At 35.3% G+C, this 26,257-nt stretch overlaps 1 protein-coding gene across 1 annotated transcript in view; it reads right to left on the bottom strand.

The window, feature by feature from the left end:
• Positions 1-15,925, bottom strand: part of EYA2 (EYA transcriptional coactivator and phosphatase 2) — a 970,866-nt gene extending 954,941 nt beyond the window's left edge. The window contains exon 1 of the mRNA XM_044089920.1: positions 15,727-15,925. The gene's annotated coding sequence lies outside the window, so the exon portion shown is untranslated. The remainder of the gene's footprint in view (positions 1-15,726) is intronic.
• Between the last annotated feature and the right edge of the window lie 10,332 nt (positions 15,926-26,257).

Consider the following 26,257-nt stretch of genomic DNA (forward strand, 5'->3'; position numbering starts at 1 on the left):
GCCTCAGATCGCCCTATCTCTACAGTGGTTTGGCAGGAATCATATGGTATAGTTGAGGCCACAGTCACCTGTAAGTGACATGCTTCTAATCTCCAAGTACTCTTTCCTCAGCATGCCAGTATCTTAGAGCAATGCCATTTAGTGATATGCCATCTCAGTCCATCTATGTACATTTTTACAGCCTCTTTTGTCTATCTATATTCCTGTGCATGGACTTTTTCTGTGTACACTATGGCCACTGACACGGAGTCTGTAGAGCTGCCTGTCTGCTTGATGGCTCACTCTATCCACCTGTTTTGCATGAGATTCACCTGCTTATGAGGTAATTTGCATGCCATGGAAGTTTCTGTGTTGGTGTGCTCGTGTGCACCTCTCAGCAGTGCTTATTGAATCTAAAAATGTTTGTGGCCATGTTAGCATCACGGCACAATGCCTACATGGGCAAAAAAAGCTTGTATGCTTTATTAAATCCCCCCATTTTTTTATGCAGAGACTAGGATATGGTAATATCTACATTCAGGATACATTACATGCAAATGATATTTGGTATGAATAAAGTATTTAAATAAATGGTTAACTTATATATGTAGCTATTCACAACTTTATAAGCCTTCTTTTATGCAACATCATTATATTATCACATTACATTATTAAAGCAACTATATATTAGTTCATTTTAATACATTTACTAGCATGTTAATTTATAATTACATAATTAAATATATTTCTAACTTGCCATGGCATGTGAAATTTAAAAGTCTGTGCAATACTTTATTTGGATGGAAATTAATGTTTTAATACTAGTACAGACTAGTGTAACCAGTGCCAAAAACTTATATCTTTATTTATCATATATAACTTTTGAGTTAATTTGAATGAATATGTTACTTTCTGCACAAAGTGAAGATTTAGATAGTCAGAGTGGGAAATGATTTTTGGTAGAAGCTTTAGAGGAAATGCTTGGATAGTAATACTATTCAAGTGTGGGGTTTTATACCCCATTGTTTGTCTTGATTCTTTGTTCATTTATTGTTTTATAATACTATGTTTAAATGTCTACTTCTGGGTATCAACCATTATCACTTGTATTTCTTTAAAGAATATCTATAAGTCATTTTCTCTAATAATAATTATATATATATATATATATATATATATATATATATATATATATATATACTTTTTGAGGTAGTAAATGGTATGCATGGCTAATTATGCTTCTAATAGTAATACATGTATGAAGTGTATTTGCATAAATGTTAATGATTTAAATAACAGCTCTAAGAGGGGAAGCTTATTCAAATATCTTAAAATGTTTAATACTCAGATTGTTTTCCTACAGGAGACACATTTGCTACTACTACTACATGATGATATAAATAGACTGAGCTCTAACAATTATTCAATGCTAATTAGCTCACATTAGAAGCAAAAAAAAAAAAAAAAAAAAGAGTGTAGCAATCTTATGGAAAAATCTGTTTTAATGCAGAAGGTCACAAATCCATATTATGATAATACTGGAGTGTTCTGCTTGGTTACTGTGAAGATAAATGGAAAGCTCTATACTTTAGTTAATCTTTAGTGGATACCTGGGTTAGGTGTTAAAGTAGTAAAGCATCAGTTTGAATATATTACACAACAGACATGCTTCTGGAGCATTTCTCCCTGGAGCATTTCTCCCTGGGCCTCCGCTGAAAACAGGATCTGTGGAACCTAGTCGGACTTTCCCAGTCAACAAATGGTAAATAAATAAATAAATTTTAAAGGGTGTTAAGTAGTGACATGTGACTTTAATTATATTTTAAATGATAATGATACCAATATACATAATACATGTAGAAAGCCAGCATCTTCAAAGGCATTCATTGACTTTATTGATATAATCGGTATTAAAGGTATAAATGAATATGGTGACCCAAACTCACTGTTTTTTGCACACTATTCATACCTTCATGGTACCCGATCCAGAATTGATAGAGTGTTCATTTCAAGAGAGATAATTACAAAATTAATAAAGTAAAAGTAATTGCATGTCCTTTGTCTGATCATAATGCAATCACATTTGATTTGGAAGAGAATTCAAAATAGTCTGTAACTATCATTAGAATACCCTCATATATAACCAGTTTAAAATACTTCAAGGAATTCTATACTAATGAGATACATGCTTTCCTAAATATAAATTTTACTGATGAAATTTCATAAACATATGTGTAGGACTCCCTAAAGCATATATCCTATGGTAAAGTGCTAATCTGGTACAGTAATAAGAAAAAAACAATGGAATAAGGACTTGTTGGATTTGCAAACCAAGACAGATAAATTAAAGTTAGATATCCAAAAAGATAATAATACCTTAATAAAAGAATTTGATGACATAAAGAAAAAATACATAGAAATTTTGCATCATAAAACTATGATTGATGTAGAAAAGATCAAATTAAATTCCTATACTATGAATCCTAAAAACCAACATAGTTTAGCAAACAGAATGAAGAAGATTATTAAATCTAACCAAATAAAAGAACTCTATATTCCAGGCAGAAGGAAGAAAGTTTCATATTTAGAAAGTATTTTAGAAGCATTTAGGAACATTTTAATTCAATTAACTCACAGAGTTCAGAAATAGAGCCACAAAACGTAATAACATCTTTCTTTAGAAAACACATTAAAAATAAAGTGTTAGAAGAGCAAATAAAGCTATTAGATAATCTTATTGCAATGTCAGAGATTAAATCACAAATAAATAAGCTGAAGTCAATTAAAACCCCTGGAATTGAGAACATAATTCGTGAAATGTACAAATTATTAACTAATGAAGCTTTAGTTTTGTTAAGGGTGTTTTCGTTAGTTAAAAAAATAATATCATCCCCCTTCTTGGAAATACACATTAATATCTCCAATTCTTAAATCAGACAAGGAGACAAAGGACTGTTCATTCTACAGACCAATATCATTTTAAATGTAGATTGCAAGATGTTTATGGCAATACATGCTACTAGAATCAAACAATTTCTGCCTCTTTTTATAGATGAAGATCAAACTAGCTTTATAAAAGATAGAAATGCATACAATAATATTAAAAGAATACTTAGATTAATTGACTATGTTAACAACACATTCGTTAACATAATTTTAGTGAGTTTAGATATTAACAGTGCTTTTGATTCAGTTAACTGGGACTATTTATTACTAGTTTTAGAAGAATACGGATTTTCACAAAATTTTATACAATTAATTATACTACTATATGAAAATTTACTAGCAAATATAAAAATTGGCTGACATACTTCTAACTCCATTACAATCACTAAGGGTACAAAACAGAGATGTCCTTTGTTTCCATCGCTGTTTGCTCTAACCATAGAACCTTTTGCAAATTTTATAAGGATGAATGCTAATATCCAAGGTATACATTTCAGATGTTGTTTCATATCAAAAGTTCAGTTATATGCAGATGATATCTTAGTGACTTTAAATAATAATAATAATTAATTATTTGACACAATGGATGTCTTTCAAAGAATTTCTGGCCTTCAGTTTAATGAAATAAAAGTAATATATACATATAGATAATAGTATCAAATACCTAGGTGTTACATTAACATGTTATATGAATGAAATAGTAACAACTAATTACACTAATATTTTAAGTAAAATTAAATCTCTTATGGATAGGTGGAATAGGTTCATCTTTAGCGTGGAAGATATATATATATTTTTAATTACAATTATTTTCCCAAAGAAATGTATTTTATACAAGCTTTTTCTCTTCCCCTTCCAAGCTTACTATACATCAATTTAATAAACTAATGTTACATTTTTATGGTACCCTAGCAAACCAAGATTAGCATTAAATTATCATTTAGATGTTTGGGAAGCAGGTGGAATTAGTCTTCCGGATATTGAAATGTATGGTCTCTCATCTACCATTAAAACAATAACTTTCTGGTTAAACAATTTTTATTCAGTTAGATATGAGCAATAATTTCATGAACATATTTGGTTAGTATCAAGTCAATCTTCTGTGTTACAATATACAAAAATCCTACCTAATAACTTTCACTGGATGGTAAGATATTATATCTTAGAGAATAAGAATAAATATATATGCTCCAAATATATAACCAATACAGTAACCACATTTAAAAGCTTTTTGAATATTAAGGCTTGGTCATTTCTGTTGTACCTTATTGTCTGTACACAGAACAATATTAACACTTTTGACATCTTCAAAATGAAAATGCTTAGGGAAAAATTTACTACACTGGTGTCATATGATAGACACTGCAAAAGTCCTTTCCATGAATTAAATCATGAATAACTATAATATAGACAATGAAATATGGTTAATAATACAGGACTTAAGACATTACATTATAAATAATTTGGAGTTGATGGATTCATCAATGAGGCAAAATGTTCAAAACTTTATAGATTTTATGATTGTTGTAGGTAACCAATCTGTACAAGGAATAGGTTCCTTGTCGAACATATATAATAACAACAAATAATAACAAATAAGGCTATATATATATATATATATATATATATATATATATATATATATACATAAATTAAAGATGTGAAAATATACCATAATAAAAAATAGGGGATTATTATAAAACAATTAATAAGCAACCTCCCAGTGAATATGACAAAAAATTATGCAAATTTCTTCAAAACAAACTTCCCTTTCCTTATAATGAAAGTTATTCTCTTGGAAATTTATTCACAGAATTTATATTATAACCTCATAAAAATGATTTATGAGTAATGGTTGCTAGAGATATAAATTAATCTTGAAAGCCGCGACTAACAATACATATTTTATGATTGTATTTTATGTAGAATATATTGGGACAAACTGAATTATTTTTTACAGTTTGTGTTCAATGACAATTTTTAGCTAACTAAATCACTGATTTAACTCTCCTATACCAAATTGTGTTCCTAGACAAAAATATTCACTTTTATGGACCCTTCAACCTAGAAGACCTGTTGGGGCAAACTGACCCATTTTTCTATTTTGTTAACCAACAATGCCAAACATCCCTTTATATCTTCTTTTCCTCCATACCCATCTTCCTGATTTGAAATTTGACATTGCACTCAGTTACTCTTGTATTAAGGTTCACTAGGCAGCCATCTCCAGCTTTCATTTTGGTTCAGACTCTACATTATTGGCATCATCTATAGTCTGCAGTCTACTTATGAGGCCACTTCTACCTGAGACCCCCACTGAAAATGCTGCTCCTCCTTGGAACATTTATTTTATAGTTGAAAAGTTTACCTTTCTGCCATTTGAACTTGGTGTATCGTAGGACATGTATAAGGGGGTACTGTTTTCCACCACCATGAGTGCATATTAACTCCATCTTTTAATCCTTTCATTTTATTCTGATACACACTAGAAAAAGCTTCATAAGCTAACCATGCTTCAGAACTCTAACACAGTTTGCTTCTCCCTTTCTTCCTGGATACAATACATTTTACTAGCTTGATTGTTATACAGCTAGCCATTTGATCTAGCTGAAGTCCTATCATACTCCATATAAGCAACATCATCTAAAGCATAACATTTAATTTTGACATTTCTTCATTAATACTGACAATATTTTCTTCAGTATTAGCAACACGGATCTTAGCAATGTTATTCCTCCCTACACATTTGTCATTTTAACACTGTACTTACTGGCTTTGGTTTCACAGAAGAAGGTATATTTCTAAGTACAGTTGTATACTTAGGAACAGATAAGATAATTTCTAAACATTGTGTCATTAACTAATATGCATTCTACTAAAGTTATTAGCATATCAGATTTATTGGGATCATCTTGCAGTGCTTAACTGTCTTCTGCTAAAAATTTTGAACATTTTCACTTTACTGTTGCTATCAGGTTCAAGCCAAAGTTGTAGAATATGTTTTAAATCATGCATCTGCTCCCTTACTGATTTATCTATATTTAAAGACCAGTTATGAAATGTTATTGCTTCTACTTGAATGTTTATACCAGCCCTGACTAAATGTAGCCAGCCTCATTCACATCCAGGTATCTTTTTAGTGCTAATGCATTAGGATGGGACAGCATGATTGATGACTGGTTTGCTTGGATCCAGGTCTCTTTAATGTTATGGCTCTTAAATATTACTAAATCAGATTCCAGGTAAGCCTACATTTATTTATTTTATTTATTGGTTAGCCTTTATTTACCAAGATTGTCCATTTGAGCATAGGTTGCCTCCTTTTCAGCAGAGACCTGGGAAGAGAGGCTCCAAGTGTAGCACATATATAAAGGTACAAAAAGCAGGTAAACAATATTACAATGACTTTAAGCAATTTAGCTGAGTGAAAGCAAACTGAATACATAGCAAAACATAAACTGAGTTTTATGAAAGGCAACATATCATATCAATAAATAAACATGAGAGTATAACAATGCTTCAAAACAAAGATAATGGAAAGAAGGAAAGAGAATATCATGCTTTTAAAAAGTGAGGTTTGAGGGAAAAAGTATTTAAGTAAGCTGTTGGTGGAAAAGACAGTTATATTGCAGTGTGCAGAAGGAGCTAGGTGAAAAGACAAGTTTGAGAGGTAATACCAGGGGAAATAAGTAGAGGTCCCCATACAGAAAACAGCTGAAACATGTACAGGGTGTGGGACAGACTGAAACTGATGAGTGCTAGATAAGTTGAGTTAGAGGAAGGTTCAGCAAAAGTGAAAAGAAAACGGAGGATTACTGTTATGAAGAGTAGATGTGAGGTGCCAGAGTATTGTGTCTGACTGGGCTGAGGAGGTACCAAAGAGATGTGATGTAAGAGGAGATGAAAGCAGAGGTGAGAGAAAAAGCAATGGAATGAACCACAAGATATTGAAATGGAATAGTAGGGTGCAATAAAAATATAGGAGGGATGAGAAGAAAAGAGTAGGAAGTGTTAAGGAAAGGGGGGACAAGGAAGGTAAGTGGTTTAGGAAGAAAGGACAATAGAGTCATGGGCTGTAGATATAACCTGTCCCTATATAAGATAAGGGATAGCACAGCTTAGACTACACTGTATGGATAGATTAGACTTCTTGTCTAGCCAGAAGCCGATCAGGAACATGGCCATGAGTTCATTACATGTTGTTTTAACTGACACTTGAGAGATTTCACCTGATGCATTTGTTTAAGGCTAATGGGTGGGACTTCAGATTTTAGATATACAGGAGGAATATTGAGAGAGTTAATAGTTGAGTTATGGCTTGTTTATTCAAGATAACACAATTGTAGAGTTGGCAGCCATGGTCGCTAGCACTATCCTCCACTGCTATAGCTGCAACAGCTTCTTGTTTGTCCCCACCTGAGATTCCATAACTTTCCCCAGTAGTTACTTGTTGGTTGCAAATGCCAGTTAGCCAGGCCACAGTCACAGCAGTCATAGTTCTTCTTCTTCATAGTTCTATAGGGAATTTATAGCGTAAATATGATTTGCACTTGGCAGCAGAGGTACTGTAAAGTGCTAAATATTGACTCTGCTCACCTGCAACACCTTAAAAATGGGTGCTAACTCTAACTCTGCCCCTTCCCCCAATCCTAACCCTATACCTTAATGTCATTAAAAATTCCCTGTAACACTGCCACTACACAAGACAAACTCAGACACACAAACATTCACAAACACACACACAACATCACATCTATCCCCTAACCTAACCCTTACCCTAATGTACAAAAATTTGCACACAACACCAACCCTAACCCTAACTCACACACACACACACACACACACACACACACACACACACACACACACACACACACACACACACACACACACACACTCTCTCACTCCCCAGTCCCACTTATCTGTATCAACATTCTATACCATTGACATATCTATTGTTCGGCCATCCATATTGTTCACATTAAATCACACCTTTGTGTTTGTCGAACAAACGTACATTCAGTGTAACACTGGGGAACCACATACTGTGTGTATATAATATATATATATATATATATATATATATATATATTCATTTTATAATCTCAAAATACTGAAATCTTGAATTTCAGTATCTCGAGACTATAAAGCAGAACATTCACAATATCAAAACCCCAAAAGCGCAAAATTCAAAATCGCGACTTTTAAATACACCCTCCATCACGCAAACAAGCATATGTACATATACCTTCCTCCCCACACTACAACAAACCAACAAAACACACACAAACACAACAACACAAATGTACACACCTACCCTACATATAAGCAGGGGGGCTGCGCCCCCCCACATCCCTGCTACTTATATATACTAACTCCGAGGTCGCACTAAAAAGACAAAGACACTAAACCCACCACTACATACTCTATATTCTCCTTGCACAAACACGCACCACATATGTACAAACACCACCACTCTCAACACTTACATGCTCACATTCTTACCTACTTACCCTAACCTACACCTAAAACTTCCCAACACACCCACATAAACTCAGATCCCTACCCAAAACCCTTAAAAAAACAGCATTTACCTGAATCTCCACATATATCCACACAACAGTAGGCAAATAATATCCCACAGCACACCGCACCTTACGAACACAGCAAATCCGACATACCGCGCCACCACAACAGTGACTTCGACACTTCGACTTCGATCAAGTGCAGTTTGGCTCAATTGCATTTTCAGCATTTTCGTCTCAAGATACTGAAATTCGAGATTTCAATATTTTGAGATGGTAAAGTGCTTCTATATATATATATATATATATATATATATATATATATATATATATATGTGCTTATCAGAAGACTAAGCCAGAAACATCACAAACCTGGAAGCTCAAACATAAAATCATAAACACAACACCTACTTTTTGCCCTTCACCCCCAACACTGCTGCTAATTATATAAAAAACTCTGAGTTCACACTACAGCGGGGAAAGGAGCAAAACCCCAGTCCCCACTGTATTGTGATCCTACACAATGATCGCCCACACTGTTTGACCTTCTGGGTTTTTGATGTTCAAGGCTCAATTTTTTTAATGTTTGCTCTTGTGAGCACTCATACTTGTGATAGGAGCCCATATAAATCTCTCTCTCTCTCTCCCTCTTTCAGTGTGTATATATATATATATATATATATATATATATATATATATATATATGGGTCCTATTTGCTTTGTCAACAGTACGGTTCATCGAACTGTACTTTGTCGGAATTACTTTAGCAAAAGCGCATTTTGTCGAAAATGCACTTTCGCTAAAGAAGACAAAAAAAACATGCTTTTGCATGTACCATTAGTTGTACATCAACGTATACTGTTGATATACAACCAAGGAAACTCTTGTTGAGCTCATAGTACAGTGGGGATAAGGGAATATTCCCTTTTCCTCACTGTAGTGCGATCTCGGAGTGAGAATATTAAAGTAGGTGGTTGTGGGGGAGGTGCAGGGGGGCTTGCCCACCTGCATATTACTGTGTAGTGTTTTTTTTTTTTATTTAGTTTTTATTTGTTTATACCGCGAAAGTGCATTTTCGATGGAATGCACTTTTGTGGAAGTGAGTTTGAGAAAGTACGGTTTGATGAACCGTACTTTTGATTTAACAATGTAGCCCCATATATCTATAAACAATATTATTGCATACAACATATATGTATGTATGTATATTGCACCTTCTCATAAAATCACTGAGTATTCTAATTTGTACTACTTCTGTGGGGGAAAAAAAAAAAGAAAAAAAAAAAGATTTTTGCTTTTATGTAACATTTGCTGTTTTTATAATATCTGCCATAACTTCCATATTAACATTTTATTAACTTTGTATGATTTCTGGAGCTTTTCTCCCCGGGCCTCTACTGAAAATGGACATGTATCCAGCTAGACTAGCCAGGTCAACAAATATAAAATAAAAAAATAAAATAAATAAATAAATAAATATATATATATATATATATATATATATATATATATATATATATATATATACATGTGCATGATAGATATAGATGTGAAAGAAGTTAGTAGCTTATCAGCTATTTTGGGCTAATTTCTATCTCTTTCACTTTCCTGCTATAAAAACCGCATTTGTGCGGTTTTGTGCACAGGGCAGCACCATTTAGCTCCACAAAGTCTACTCTTCAATTTTTCCCTTAGAACTAGACAAACCTTCAACTTTAGCACTCAAACCATTCATTTCACAGTCAAGCACTTGCTTAAAACTCATAACAAGCACTAATTAACCCTAGCACTAGACCCCCCCTATACTGTCCAGAAGGACAAGGCTCTCTATTCGTCCCCACCAGCCAATCAGAAAAACAGCTTACTCTACCTATTCAGGCATGTCCAAAGGGCAGTTTCCAGTGTACTCTCTAGTCCAACTGGTGAATCTGGGCATTTTGAGACAATGTTACAACTGCCTCATGTACACAGACAACCCTCTCCTCCTACCACCAAACACTAATATATGCGAGAGATGCAATTATACAGCCAAACTGGAGGCAAAGCTCTCTCAACCCAAGACTGGAGCTGACAGTCAAGAGGAGAAGGGTAATACTTGCAACACACCACCAGTCTCATATAGATCTAATAAACCAACACCGGCAAATAACACACATGAATACATGAAAACATACTCTGAGGCTCTAAATAAAAATCTGCAAAAGCAACAGAGACCTCCAAATCAGACTTTCAAGCAACCTCCACACCCCATCACCAACCATGAAACACATACATCACATAATCAGTGTGCCACACAATCACAGCCCTTAACGCAAAATAACATACCCAATACACTAGTAATAGGTGACTCTATAGTCAGGCATACTGATGTCCCACTAACTAGGCTGGACAAGGAGAAGGTTACAGTTAACTGCCTGTCAGGTGCCAGGATCCCCCACATAACACAAGTACTCAGGTCACTCCAGAACAAGTACAAATACAACTCTGTCATTGTCCTTGTTGGTGTAAATGACCTGAGACGTACCTCCCTGGACTACATGAAAAGAGACATGGAAGAGCTCTCTGATCATGTAGCCCAGGCTGGTATGACCCTGACCCTGAGTAGCATCCTGCCCTCACCAAGAATGATGCCACAGTATAAAGAAAAAATGATCAATTTCAACAATTGGCTAAGTTTCTGGTGTCATTCAAATGGGATCCAGTATCTGTCCACCTGGGATGACATGCTCGGCAAGCCACGTTGCTTCGCAAGAGATGGCTTGCACCTGTCACCCTTAGGCTTTCAAATACTGGCCAAGGCTCTTGCCACCCCCATAGTGCCTTTTTTAGGCAAGGCTCAAAAGACAAACCCACCACCATAAATAGCACAAGTAACCAAAAACTGAGGGTAATGCTACTCAATGCCAGAAGTCTAAACCTCAAAATGCATGCACTCGAGGCACTCCTCAGTATGGAGAACATCAACATCTGTGCAGTAACAGAAACCTGGTTTAAGGCTCCTGAGAGCACCTCAGCACTACTAGGCTATAACTCATACCATACCTTTCGGCCACAGAACCATGACCGAAACACAACAGGCGGGGGTGTATCCATATTCATCAAGGATACCCACACCTCCAGGGGTTAGTGGCGCAGCACAATGCATCAGAGATCATCCATGTGCAACTAACAATGGGCAAAACTGCAATCCAAATTGTAGCTTGCTACAGATCACCCACCATGGACCAGGACCCCTATTCAGCATTTCTGGAGACACTGGGAAATATGAAGGTCCTAACACCTTAATACTGGGTGATTTCAGTTACCCAAACATAAACTGGGAGAACTACTCAAGTACTAACTCCCTTGCCCAATGCTTCCTAGAATTTATAAACTCGAACGCCCTGGATCAACTGGTCAACACCCCCACCAGTGGGAACAACATATTGGACCTGGTCATCACCAACATGGGCGACCGGTGTTCCACACCGGAGGTCAACCCCTTGCTGGTTAGATCAGACCATAGACTAATCACTCTGGATATCCACATTCCGCCCCCACCCCCAATCAAGGAAACCACCATGAAAAACTTTTCAAAAGCAAACTTCACGTTACTTAAGACCGAGGTGGTAAGGTTCACAGTCCCCATGCTAAAGGACAATGCTGTCCAAGCTGCTGAAACCTTTACAAAGGCACTCTATGAGCATCTGCAGGAATGCATGGATTGTGCTATTCCAAGTAAAACCAAGACTCACTCCTCCAAGAAAAGGAAACCAGTCTGGTGGACCCCTGCCATAAACAAGCTATACAACAGAAGGAGGAAACTAGTACAGAAAAGAGTAAATTCCCAAGAAGGAAAGACATCCCTGATCAGTATCAGCAAGAAACTATGATCCCTCATTAAATCATCCAAGGCTAGTTTTGAAAGAAAAATTGCCATTGACTCCAAAGATAACCACAAAGCGTTCTTTAGCTATGTCAAGAACCTAAGTGGAAACTCTCAGATCTGCTCTGAGGTAGTGCAGAATGGCACAAAATACACTGAACTGACTGATATTGCAAACATTCTGGCAGACAGGTTTAGTGCAAACTTCACCCTCCTCTCACCCCCTAAAGGGCCCATAAGCATACCAGAAGCATGTAGGGCCCCATCAATCACCGATGCACAGGTTAAAACAGCCCTATCCAAAGCCAAAAACACAGCTTCAATGGGACCAGACAGAGTCCCAGGCTGTGTCTTACAACAGCTCCAAAATGAGCTAACCCCTCACCTAAACACACTGTTCAAACTCAGCCTCTCTACAGGTTACGTACCCATAGAGTGGCGCACAGCAACAGTTATCCCACTCCACAAAGGTGGAGCCACAACGGACCCCGGGAATTATCGCCCTATAAGCCTGACTAGCCTGGTCTGCAAGGCTATGGAACGCATCATCATGGAACTTATTAACAGAGACATTGGGAACCTCCAAACCTTGGACCCTACCCAGTTTGGTTTTGTTAAGGGCAGATCATGCCTCCTAAACCTGGTGGACTTCTTTGAGATGGTTACTAAGGCATTAGACAAGGGAAAGGAGGTCCACACAGCCTACCTAGACCTCGCAAAGGCTTTCAACACCATTCCCCATTCTAGTATTATAGACAAGCTCACCAGCTTGAACATAAACCCCTATGTCACGAGATGGGTTGCAAACTGGCTCATGGATAGAACCCACATGGTAAGAGTTGCAGGCTCTACGTCCGACTCTAAACCGGTTACAAGTGGCGTCTCCCAGGGCTCAGTCCTAGGACCCCTCCTGTTCGGTATATACTTCTCAGAGGTACAGGCAAGCATAGGAGGACTATGGCTGACCAAGTTCGCAGACAACTGCAAACTAGGGGCCATAATTGATTCTCTGGCTGATACAGACACCCTTCAGATGGGTCTCACTGAGACGGATACCTGGTGTCAAAATCATGACCTCAAGCTAAATGCCAAAAAGTGCATAGGCATCCCCTTTGGGAAAAAATACCCGTGAACTACCACATAGGTGGTAGTCCCCTAAATACAGAAAATGTAATAAGGGATCTGGGGACCCAAGTAGATAGTAATCTCTCCTTTGATAATCATATTGCCAAGGTGGTTAGAAAATACTTCTATGTGGCCCACCTAATCACAAAAGGGTTCGCATCTAGAACAAAAGAGGTTATTGTGCCTCTCTACTCATCACTCATTCGACCCATCATAGAATACAATGCCCCATTTGGGATGTACCTTACAAGACACCTGCAACAGCTGGAAAGGCCACAAAAGTACCTCACCAAGAGGATTACTGGCCTCAAACAGATGCCCTATGCAGCCCGACTCAAGAAACTCCAGCTGTACTCAGTTGCATACCGCTTACTCAGAGGTGATCTCTGCCTGACATACAAGGCCATGTCCAACTCAGAATTGATGGACATGCTCCACCTAAAAAAAAAAACAAATCCCAGAGAGCCACACGCTCTAGAGATATAAACCTCACCACAACAATAAATAGGACATGTTGGAGGGATAGATTCCTATCCCAGAGACTCCCCATGCTTTGGAACAGGATTCCAATATACATCAGGCAGAGCCCCTCACTAACACTCTTCAAGAGAAACCTTGACGGGTGGATGGGAAACAGAAAATTTACCCCGGGGAGCACTGCTCACAGATCTGATGTACTGCGTAAGCATACACACGTGCAGTTATTTAAGAAAAGTAATTTTTTTTTTCTTAAAAAATTTCATTGTATAATAGCAATAACCCACTTTTGGGTGTGGGTAATGCTGGATTTATCCATGGTTGTCTTTGTTTGGCAACTCAGGCTTCGCCCTCGTGACCAAACCACACCAACCATTGGTAAATCCAGCATTATTCACACCCAGGCATGGGTTATTGCTATAGTATAAGGCATGACACTCTCGTCTTGCTGCATGGATGCAAATGCTTCATTGTATATATTTCTTCAACTGCTTATTGTGGTATTTCTGTATCTGGTGAAAATTCAATCTTCCAATTATTTAGAACTTAACACTTTGAATTCATGTTGCTAGTGTATGTGCACAATTCTTATTTCTGTTCATACATCCTGCATCTATTGACAGCTGCTTTCTTTCTAATTAACTGCATCAGATTCACTTCCATTTCTTAAGACCTGTGACAACTGTAAGCTCAGTGCATTGTAACATTTTGAAACCTAATTTTCTGTACTTTACTATGAATTTGTAATTGTTACTAGTATGACTTTTTCTTTGTTTCTCTTATTTGAGCCAAGATCATGTCTTAAAAAATTTTCAGTACAGCTTACTTACCCCTTAACAAATAAAATAACATAACATTAAATGGAAATAAGATCCCAAAATCAGTGCTGTATTTGTAAATGCTAATGCTTTGACACACACTTCTGTAACTAGTGTATTGGCCATATGATATGGTATGACTTGTTCTTCATAGCAAAATCCTTATATGTTCATGAAAGACAGTACTGAAGAAAATGACATGTTGTTTATACTTAAAAGAAAATCTTAACTCACAACTCTAGCACAGTAATTACCATTGTATTAATCAAGACAACACTGATACTAGCATAAAACATATTTCACTGTGACACACAGGTTACACATGTAGCCTCAATGAGATAAATACCCTGCAGAAATAATGTGCAATTAAGGCTTAGTGTCAGCAGCTATTCTGACTTCAACCTGTCAGATCCTGAAAAAGCTAAAACATTCTGAAAGCCCAGAACATAAGGTTATGGCTATCATTCGGTACTAAATTCTGAAAAAATGGATTTATGGACATGAACAACTTTTAAAATAAAAACAAGAAACAGAACTATTTATTCCTGTGGTTAAGTTTAATTTATATTTTTCATATAGTACAGAATGTTTGCAGGGAGGTTTTTGTATATTCTTTTAGTTCAGCATTTTGAAAATCCAGATAAAAACACCACGCAGGTTACTGTAACAGCTTTCTGGACCACTAAAATGCTACAGAATGTGTTAGAATCCCCCCACACATACACACATCTATGAAATACTTGTTCTTGTATATTTAGAAGTAGGCAATTGGATGCTCTAGTTCCATATTGCAGAAAATGTCGTGGGGAATTAAAGTTTTCTCACCTTGTATTGTATCTGTTTTCAAAAATTTCAAATGTTTCTGTAACTAAATGGCTAGAGAACTAAACATTCCATGATCAATTCAGAACCTGTATGGAAAAGTAAACTGTAGCAAGTAGGTTCTTTACTGAATAGATATTTTTAAACATACAAAAAATGGCACCTTACCTTGTTTGTAATGAGAAACCCTCCACTGAAAGTACCGAAGATACTTTTGGAAATTATCCATACCATAACCAGAATTCCAGAAGTAGGAATACAATACAGATTAATTTATGAGATAGTTAAACTGCTGTTCACACCTGAACTTCTGCTTTGCTACTGTGAGGTTTGCAGTTGCCAGACACAGAGCTGCCTCCCCTTATAAGGTACCCAGAGAGCCAGAGCTCAGCCCTCAGAGCCAGGAGAATCTTACTGTACACTGTGCAGTGTAGATGACAAGCATGATAAAGCAGCTGTCAGGAACAGACTATTAAGGCAGAACAGTGAGGGCGGAGATATGCAACTATCAGCAGTTTACTCACAGCAGTACAAAAGGTACTCATTGTTTTGTTTTATATAAGCCCCGGCTAAAACAGTGAAGGTGAATTCTCTCTGAGTTAAGCTGCTTGGACATGAATAGATTTTCTACAAGTATGTGACATTTAAAACATGTCTGTTAAAAAAAAAAAAAAAAAAAAAAAACTCTAGTTCTTATTTTTGTATGCGCTCAAAAATTGATTGTAAACTAATAATAAATACATTCAAGTAATAGACCCAGCAACCCATCAGCCATGGTTCCTTACCTTGGAACATCTTGTTTTTCTTCTTTTTTGTAATAATGACTGGATACAGAGCTTTCTTATAGTATCAGATTGCCTTTCAAGTAGCTAGCTTTATGTCTGCATCAACTCAAAAATGCTTTAGTAATGTTTTTGTCGTGGCTTAATTCCAAATGGCTTAAAATCTGTAACTAGGTTAATGAAAGCACAGTCTCTGCATTACCTGGTCATTATCCACAAACATTTCTTGCTTTAATTATAGAACCATTAAACTTCAGCAAAAAAAAAGTCTGATTAGAATTGTGAAATTTCTCCTTTATCTGAAAGACATCTGTGGAGAAAAGCCAGTTTCACATTCTGGAATCTTTTGTTGACTTGCATTTATCTGACTTGTCAGAAGTGTCATGAGGCCTAAATGTACTTGTAGTTGCAAAACCAGAGAAACTTGTTGCATTGCATAGGAAATGTCACAGGGAGTAAGAAATGCAGTCCTAATGCACAGTTAGAGAGAAGCGTGTGGCATATGACACAAAAATACAACTATTAAGAGATCTGGAATAGAGAAATATTAGTTAGCACTAAACCAACTTTCAATTGCCCATAAAGTCATTTATATCCTCACTGACTGCCCTGCACTATTCAAGCTTAGTCCAACCTAACATCAACAGTAGGACCCTTAGGTCATCCAGCAAACTAATATTGAGTGACCCAGTCTCACAACAGTTATGGCAACTCCCTCTACGCCTATAAAATAGCCAAGGCCTGGAATAATCTTCCTCCACACATCCAAAATAATTCTACATTGTCCCTTTTCACAACAACCCTAAAAGATTATTGCAGTAGTAACTGGCTCTGCCCCTGTATTGCTCCTGGCTCATTTCCTACCCCTTAGTACAAATCTCTACTTACAAATAAATTGCTGCAGATACTTAAAACCACACTGCTTTCTCCAAATGAACTGTTAATTTAATTGTGAGATTTTCTTGTGGAAATCATGTACCACTTTATTTTTTAATATGTAACCTTGTTTAACTTTACACTTTGTATAATTTCTGGCTGATACTTTGTATTTCATGCAAATATTTGCTAATTGTATCCTTGTTAAAATAATGCATAACTACTTGTACTTTTCACAATGTGTAACTGCACTGGAGCTTTTCTCCCCGGGTCTCTGCTGAAAACGAGCTTCCAGGCCACTCGGACACTACCCGGTCAACAAATGTAAACAAATAAATAAATAAATAAATAAAATACTCTGTGATAATATGGTATCAGCAAGTTTGTGAAAATTCAGCTAAAAAGGTACAACCATGGAGGTACGCTTGGAACAGAGTAAGCAGGAAGTTACAGGTAGCATTAACCATCCCAAAGTGGGAGATAAAATAGATTTTGGGAGACTTAGTAAAATAGACACAACAGAGGTGTGTTCAAAGATAAATTTGCATGATACTTCAAAGAAAAAAGTAAACTGTTTTGCATTTAATTTTAGCACATTTAACAAGTCATGATATAAACAGTTTCTACACAGCAAACTATCACTATAATTAAACTAAAGCATAGACTGCTGTCTTCTGTAATGAGACAAAATTGATTTTTTGAATCATTCATTATAAATTCAGCACAAGTAACTTATATACTAAATATAGATTTTGTTATGTTTATTAATTATAGTACTATTACTGTATTGATTATAAGAAAACTCATTCCTTGGAGACATATCGCTCAACTGTACAGATTTCCACAGAATGTCAATATTTTTGCCTCATATTTTTGGTCCATATTTCATAAAAATGTGTTTTCTTTTCTGGAAAATCAGTGGCAAATTATTAATGATTGAAGTCAGTAAATAATGATAGCCATTTGAGTTTCAGACTTCATACTGTTAAGAAAATTTATGCTAATGCAAAACCTGTTATATCAACTTTCTAGTACTTTGTAAGAGCAATATTTAAAAAATTGCTTTGGGGCCTTTGTCCCCCAATTATTTATGGCTTTGTCCAGATTTCTTACTCAAACAAGTTAAGAAGTATGCTTGGAGAATATACTCATTTCAGAAAAGGCTACTAAAAGTCCTGTTAAACATGTTGAATGCTCTAGTGATTGACCTTGTTGAAGGTAATTTTGTAAAAAAATATAAATATTTGAACAGAAGTCTGAAGTACATTAAACAATGCTTCTTTTGTGGGTTCTTCATATTTTTTCAGTTTATGTATTGAACTGTAATAAATGTAAATCCTGAGTCACTGTATCATATTATGTGTTATACTATTTGCCATAATTTGTTTTATACATATTTCTGTGTTTTGTACACATTTGTGCTCTGTGAATTAGTATCATATTTCTTTCGTAATATTCGTCAGCAACTGCATTTGGTGCCTGTGTTGTAGCAGAAAAGTTTATTCATTCCAGCTTACTTACCTGTTAAACAAATGTATTTAAATGAATCAGATGTTCATGTGATATTCTGGAGAAGAACATTCTGCATTTCTGATAGTGGGTGTGCTATAGTTTTAGTTGGGCATACGTCACTAAGAGGAGGGAAGACTAAAGAGACAGGAAGTTAATAAAGATATATGGGAAAGCAAACTTCACAGAGGAGAGGGACATTACATTGGGAAGTTGTGGAACTGGAAAGTGATGGAGGGTCTGGCTGTCATTTACTGGGCATTATTTATTGTCACTGTAGTTGAAGGAGGTGACTTGGATCATAATGGAACTGGTTACATTCCATTCCATTTGCTTGAATGCAAAAGGGACAATAAGCCTATCTATTCTACTGTGGAAGTGCATTTAATATTCTACCTTCTGTTCATCACTACTTTCTCCTTACATTTCTTCCACCTGTCTCATGTTCTCTTGAATATTTCTTTAGATACACTCAACATCATGCATTCCAGTAGTCCATTCTATGTGTCTATAACCTTGTCTCTGCAGAAGTACTTTTGGGGATCCAGGGGAACCATTGTCCCCAGAGACTTCTTCCTGTGCCCCTTCTTCCTACTCTCTGCTGATCTTGTTCAAGATGATATCACATCTAACTGATGTTGTCTAATCCACCATTATGGCAATTTCTTCTTGTTTCAGGTAAGAAGTTGGACTTCCCTCCCTTCTATAGGACAATTTTTATAATAGCTTTCCTTTGTGTTAATTCTGGCAGCCTGATGTCCCTTTCCTCGCAGTGTCTCCAGAACTGCTTAGAGTATTCTAGATATAGTACATCTGGGACTTGTAGAACCAAAGAATTATTTCCTTGTTTCTGAATTCTGCCTCCTGAGGATACACCCCATCATTATGTTTGCTGCTGCTACTTCCTTCTCTTTCTGCTCCTGTGGCCTGGTCAAAGTGTAATCAATAACCCCCATTCTTCTTCCTGCACTGTTGACTTATCATCCATCCCCTCCAGCTGATATTTCACTTCAAGGTTGATGTGGTTGAGCTGCAAAATTTTGCATTCATTTGCAGTGAACCAGAACTTTCACATTTTAGCTCACATGTTCAGTCTTTCCAAATCCTTCACTAGACTCTTTCTCCTCATCCAACACTGGTGTGCCTATCTTTGTGTCATCAGGAAGCAGGATCAATTTATCCTATTCTCACAAACATTTCTGAGACAAGCATAAAAACGATCACTACACTCAGGATAAATCTCAGGGGCTCACTACTAGTCACATCTCTAATTCTTGACATTGTGCCTCTCATCGCAATCATATCTGTCATATCCTTCAACCATCCATTTCCTCAGTCTTTAGTCCTAGCCTATACCTCTCAATCTCTTAGAGCAAGAAATCTGGACAAAACCATAAATAATGGAGGGGGGGGGTCAATGGCCCAAAAATAGGGACGATTTTTTTAAATATTGCTTCTACAAACTTAGAAAGTTGATAGACTATCAGGTTTTACATTAGCACAATTTTTCTAAAGTGTATGAAGTCTGAAATTCAAATGTCTGTCATTTTCTGACTTCAGACGTCAATGATTTGTCAGAAAACCAAAATTTAATTTGGAGCAGACCAAAAATATGAGGTAAAAATCTGGACATTCTGCAAATATCTGGACAGTTGAGAGATATGTCTTAGCCCCACCCCTTCAGTTTTGCTATCCACTTCTTAAATGTAACCAAATTAAAGGCATTGCTGAAGATCTACTGGCAATCTTCTGTCATTCTCTCCTGTAACCTCATGATAGCGTCTTCTGGCAATGAACATCTGTTAGTCAATGTCCTGAAGATGGTTTTCCTTTAACGACCACGAGCTTTCCTTTTTGGTTCTCTCCATGACTTTCCCTGCTGTTAAGCTAACAGAGCTGTATTTCCCAGGATTTTTCATTCCCTCCCTGTACAATGATACCACAATTGATTGCTTAATAGTTTTGCGGCACTTTTGTGATCTGCTGAAGGTTTCCATCAGGGGATGCTCTACCAGCATACTGAACAATTTTCCGTGGAGTCCTTTTCTCCTGCAAGCACAAGCAGTATGTTTTCTACCACCCCCCTTCTGTTTTAGTGTCTGTATAATGTTCTTCCAATCTGCCTTATTATCCCTTCCTCCAGCATAGGTCCATCCTCTTATTTTTCTTTGTGAAGACTAATCAAAATATTCATTCAGTACTATTACTTTTTACCAGTCATCTATGATTTCCCTCTAATCTTTGCTCTGACTGGTCAATTCTTTCCTTTTCCTCCTTTCTACTGTGTAAATTATAACCATTGTTTCCATTCTTGATCCATTCTAACTCCCTTTCAGCTTTTGCCTTTGGTGCCCTCACCATCTTTGTTAAAACTTGAGAAAGCATTTATTGCAAACTCTTGTTGTTTCTGTATTACAAAATTTGCATCCATGGTTCCTGGGTGGCCCTGTTTGGATGGTATTCATACTTAGTAGGGGAAATTTGGCCAAGACACTGGGGACATTTTCTACTCTTTCATGAGCACTAGGTGACACCAGAGGGCTGTTATTAGTTCTTGGAGAATTCCAAGTTATAAGGAGTAAACATAACTTGGAGAATGAGAATCACAGCAGTATGAAATCCTATTTACAAAGTTGGCGAGTGGAAGTTCGGATACAGAGACACTGGAGAACGTAACTAAGGAAGGAGAATCAAATGGAGGTAATGGGGTGTGCTGGAGTGTTGGAATGGGCTGAGTCCTGCAGGAACAGTCTGATAGTGAAGCTGATATTCTGGCAGAGTAGCAGATTAATGAGGCTCAAAGTACAAAGGCATGTTTGGCTGATGGAATAATCAGTTTTAAGAAAATGCATGTGCAGCTTGGTACTTTGGATGGCCAAAATGAAGTAAAGAAAAAAATATATATGCAAGTGCTGTAGAGCAAGGAACAATAAGCAGTATGCAACATGAAGAGAGGTGTTTGTCAGCAGCAGAAGTGCAGCAGTTTTAGAAAAAAAGACCACTATTACCACCGACAGGTATAACATTATAGACAATATTATAATGCCATTAGGAGTTACTTTAAAGGACATAAAGTCTGTGATCCATTTAAGGTCAAAATATATTTGTGAAGTAATTTTTGAGACTTTCAAATGCAGAAAAATATGGGTGAAATAGAAAAAAAGAAATAACATACCTTGGAAAAACTTCATTTCTCAGAACTTCAGTTTGCAGTTAAAAGAAAGTGACTGTGTAATTCAGAACTTCAGGCAGGGAGGAATTTTAACTTACTGTTTTCTTTTCAATATGTGCTAAGTCCATGACATAAAGAAATGGATGAAAATATAAATGCATGGACAGGATGGTGAGAAGTGTGAGTTTCACTGGATATGCACGATGATAAAATTACAGCATATTTCAGATAATATACCAATAAATTGAAGAACAACTGATAGGTACTGAGGAAAGCCAGAAGTCTGCTTTTATTGTGGGAGTGAAACACATTAGGTTTAAGAATGTCCACAAAGAAGACACAGGCAAGGTGGGGAGCATGGCCATACTGCTAGAAAATTTAAACCATTTGGTAGAAAATGAATTTGGCCATTTTTGATTTGACTGTCCAGTGCTGGAAAAGGAAATGGTGCACAAAAAAGAAATTGAAAGGGAGGAAAGAAAATATGTAGAGAACAATATTCAGAAAGAAAGTGAAATGACTGATGTAAGTGAGAAAGAAAGTGAATGAAATGTAACTGAACAAAGGGGGGGATTAATGGTAGAAAATGGTCAGATAGAAACAAAAAATAAGTATGATTGTTTAACAAGTGAAGTAGAAGAAAAGACAGAAACAAGGGAAAAGTGGTAGCTGAAAAAAGTTAAGTTTATTGGAGAGAGGATGAGAAGAAGAAAAAGAAAAATAAGAACAGAAGGAAAAAAGATGCACAAAAAAAGAAGGAAGAAAAAACATGACGCAATTAAAAAAAGAAGAGAAATGGATAATTTAGATAGTTTGGGACTAAACATGAATAGTATAAAAAATGAAGTGATGGGTTTACTAGTTGAATGGTGCAAAAAGAAAAAGATGGATATATTATGTCTGCCGGGTGCAAAATATGTGTTAATCAAGAAAAAAGAGAAAAAAGCTCTATGGGGAAAATGGTTATATAGTCAGTAGAATATAAAATGTATTCTGGGTTAGGAGTATTAATAAGAGAAGATGAAGTTAAAATATTAGATGCAACAAATGTGATATCAGAAAGGGTGGTGATATGTGACTTGAGGAAAAGTGGAAATTGTCTGAAGTTAATAGAAATATATGTGTATGCATTCATGTCAGAAGGTAAAAACGTTTGAAGATTTAAAAAATATGTGATAGTAAATGTCAATAGCAATGATTGGCGAATTTAACTGTAAGTTAAGAAAATAAAAAAGGAAAATTAACACAATATGTAAAGGTGATAAAATAAATGGTACTTTGTGGAAACTTGAGACTGGGAAAAACTAGAGAGTGAATGTACAAAAGGGGAATTCTTAAAACAGATAAATTATGTTATGGATTCAGGTGACAAGAAGCAAGTGGTGTGTGGGGCAGAAGAAGTAGATTTTTTAGATTGTAGGGCAATATGGGCTGTGTTAGGTAATAATGAAAAAATAATAAAACAAGGAAACGGGATAAAATCAATGATAGGGGATATAAATGAAGAAGACAGGTAGTAGACTACAGAAAGAAGACATGACAATGAGAGTATGTTTAAAGAAAACTGTAGAAATAAGATTTTAGAAATAGTGAGAAGGTTAAAAAGGAAATAAAGTGAAATATGAAACATACTGAAAGATTTTTTTGAATGGAATAGAAGAAGGAAATAATAGAATAAGAAAATAGAAAAAAAAACAAAGAGAAAAATAAAGAACAAATTAAGACAATGTTGTACAGACAGAAATATTTTAAAGGAATAGAAGAAAGAAGTTTCACCCTTTTTAGGAAAGGTGGTAAAAAAGAAGAGGAGGTAAAATGGATAGAATGTTATATGAGAATATGATAGTAAAATGTACTGTAAGCAAGAAGATAAATGGAGATAATAGAACAAATTGCAGAAATAATGTATAGGAAGGATGAAGTTGAAAGGGGAAAGTAAAGAAAATTTTGGATAGGGCAAAATGTAAGTCAGAAAAAAGAATTGAGATGAAACAACTGAAATATGTTATAAAAGAAGGGAAGGAAGAATCACCACCAGGCTTAGATGGTTTAAGTTATGGAAAGAAGATGAAATATATGTGCTGTTGTGATTAAATATGTATGGAAGAAAGATGAGAAAATATATTAAGAATTGAAGATAGATAACATACTGATTAGAAAATCTTTATGAAAATAATACAAAAATGAATGGGGATCATGATGAGGAATGGCATGATGGGTAAGGGGGGTATGGAGTAAAGAGAAAAATGAAGGAAATGTTAGTTATAATAAAGGAAGTAATAGATGCTATTTTAATGGAGAATAAAGATACCCGGTTGGTTACATGTGATATAACAAAAGCATTTGATTCAATAAGTCAAAAGAAAACTAACAATTTTTTAGGGGTTTATGGGTTTGTTAAAAATAATAAAAGTATTAAAGAAGTGTTGAGAGATGCCTTGGGTGAAGATTATGGTAAATGATTGTATAGGAAAGGAAATAAAATTTTTAAATGGGGTGAAATGGGGTGTCAGATGAGTATGTGTTTATTTGTGCAAGTAATTAATGCAATAATATGAATGCAGTAATATAAACATACTGGTGAAATGAGAGAGCAGGATGGGAAATGGAAAAGATGTAATAATACTTTTATATCTTTCATACAAAGATGATTTAGTTATTGCTACAAACAATACAGTACTGATGAGGGAAACTGAGACAAGATTGTAAAGGGGGTTGAGTAAAGCTGGATTAAGGCTAAATAGGCTGAAAGGTAAAGGGTTTGGTGAATTAAAAAATATATATTTATTTTACTAGAAACTAAATCCATATATTAAGAATCAGGTTCAAGAAAATAAAAGAACAATGGAGAAAAATTCTGGATGAAATAAAGAAGTCAGTTAACTGATGGAAAACTTTCAATTTATCCTTTAGAAAAAAGTATATATGTTGAATACATTTATACTGGGAAAGTTAAGATATTTGGGGAGTGTATCTATGTTTTCTGAAAAATGGTAAAGAATAATTAGAGATTTTTTTTTAAGTTTGATTTGGAGATCATGACTCAGTCAAGTTAGATGGGGAATTGTATATAATAAGAAAGTAGAAGGAGGTTTAAATAAAAAAAAATAGTTGTATATTTGGCATATATGCACGTTTTTGGGGTATTAAAATATGAAAGAGTAGGAGGGTAGGTTGATATGTAAAATATTGTATGTGAAATATGGACAGATAGAAAAATGAAAAGAAAAAAAAGAAAAATAAGAAGATGAAAACAGCATATGATAATAAGATGAACTTATAGAGAATTACAACTGATGAAGTTAAAAATGACAGAAAGGAATTGTATAAAATAATAATTGAAAATATTATTTAATATAGCCATAAAAAGATAATAAAGATGAGATTACAAAAAAAGTAACAAAAATTGAAGGGAAATTTTTGATGATTTTTATGGTGCTGGAGATTTCTTGCAGATTATTATTAGATACGTTGCCTGCAAAAAGTAGTATGAAATGTAAAGCAGTGGAGGAGAGAAAATGTAAAGATTGTAATGAATAAGAAAAGCATTATTTTTGAATTGGAAAAAGAATGAGGACTTTTGGAAAAAATCAAAACAAGTATAAGTGAGAAGGCTTTTGAAATATAAACATGGATATAACATTGTATGGGAATTAAGAAAAACAGAAATATATTAAGTTGATAGGTGGGGTAGTATATTAATGGTAACAGTAAGAGTACTGTGGAAAAGAAGATGTGATGAACTGCTGTGTAACAATAATCAGAATGTTGAAGATGTATTGGTTGAAATAAAAAGGTGGATGCAGAGAAAAGGATGTTGTGATAGAATGAAAAATGTTAAAATGTGTTAAACTGAAGATGTAAATTATTGAAAATATTGCAAACACTGTAAATACTGTAAATGTAAATGGATATAAATATTGTAGAAATGCAAATAGAATGGAAGGGGTGTTATGTATTAAGATTTGGGTGCTTGTGTACACGCACACACACATATATATATATATACATATATATATATATATATATATATATATACACATACATATATATATATATGTGTGTGTGTGTGTGTGTGTGTATATATATATATATATATATATATATATATATATATATATATATATATATATATAAAATATAAAAATGTAAATATATGTGTGTGTGTGTGTATATATATATGCATATGTGTGTGTGTGTGCGTGTGTGTGTGTGTGTGTATCTGTGTGTGTCCACTTTTAAATTCCAAAATACCAAAATCTCAAGTTTTGAGATACCGAACCCAAAATATTGAGATTTCGGTATCTTGAAATTTACAAGTGGACAAAAAAAAAATAAAGACAGCTAAAATAATATGTTT

Source organism: Protopterus annectens, chromosome 12.part0, assembly GCF_019279795.1.
Source record: "Protopterus annectens isolate FY-2018-M chromosome 12.part0, PAN1.0, whole genome shotgun sequence".
NCBI lineage: Eukaryota > Metazoa > Chordata > Ceratodontiformes > Protopteridae > Protopterus > Protopterus annectens.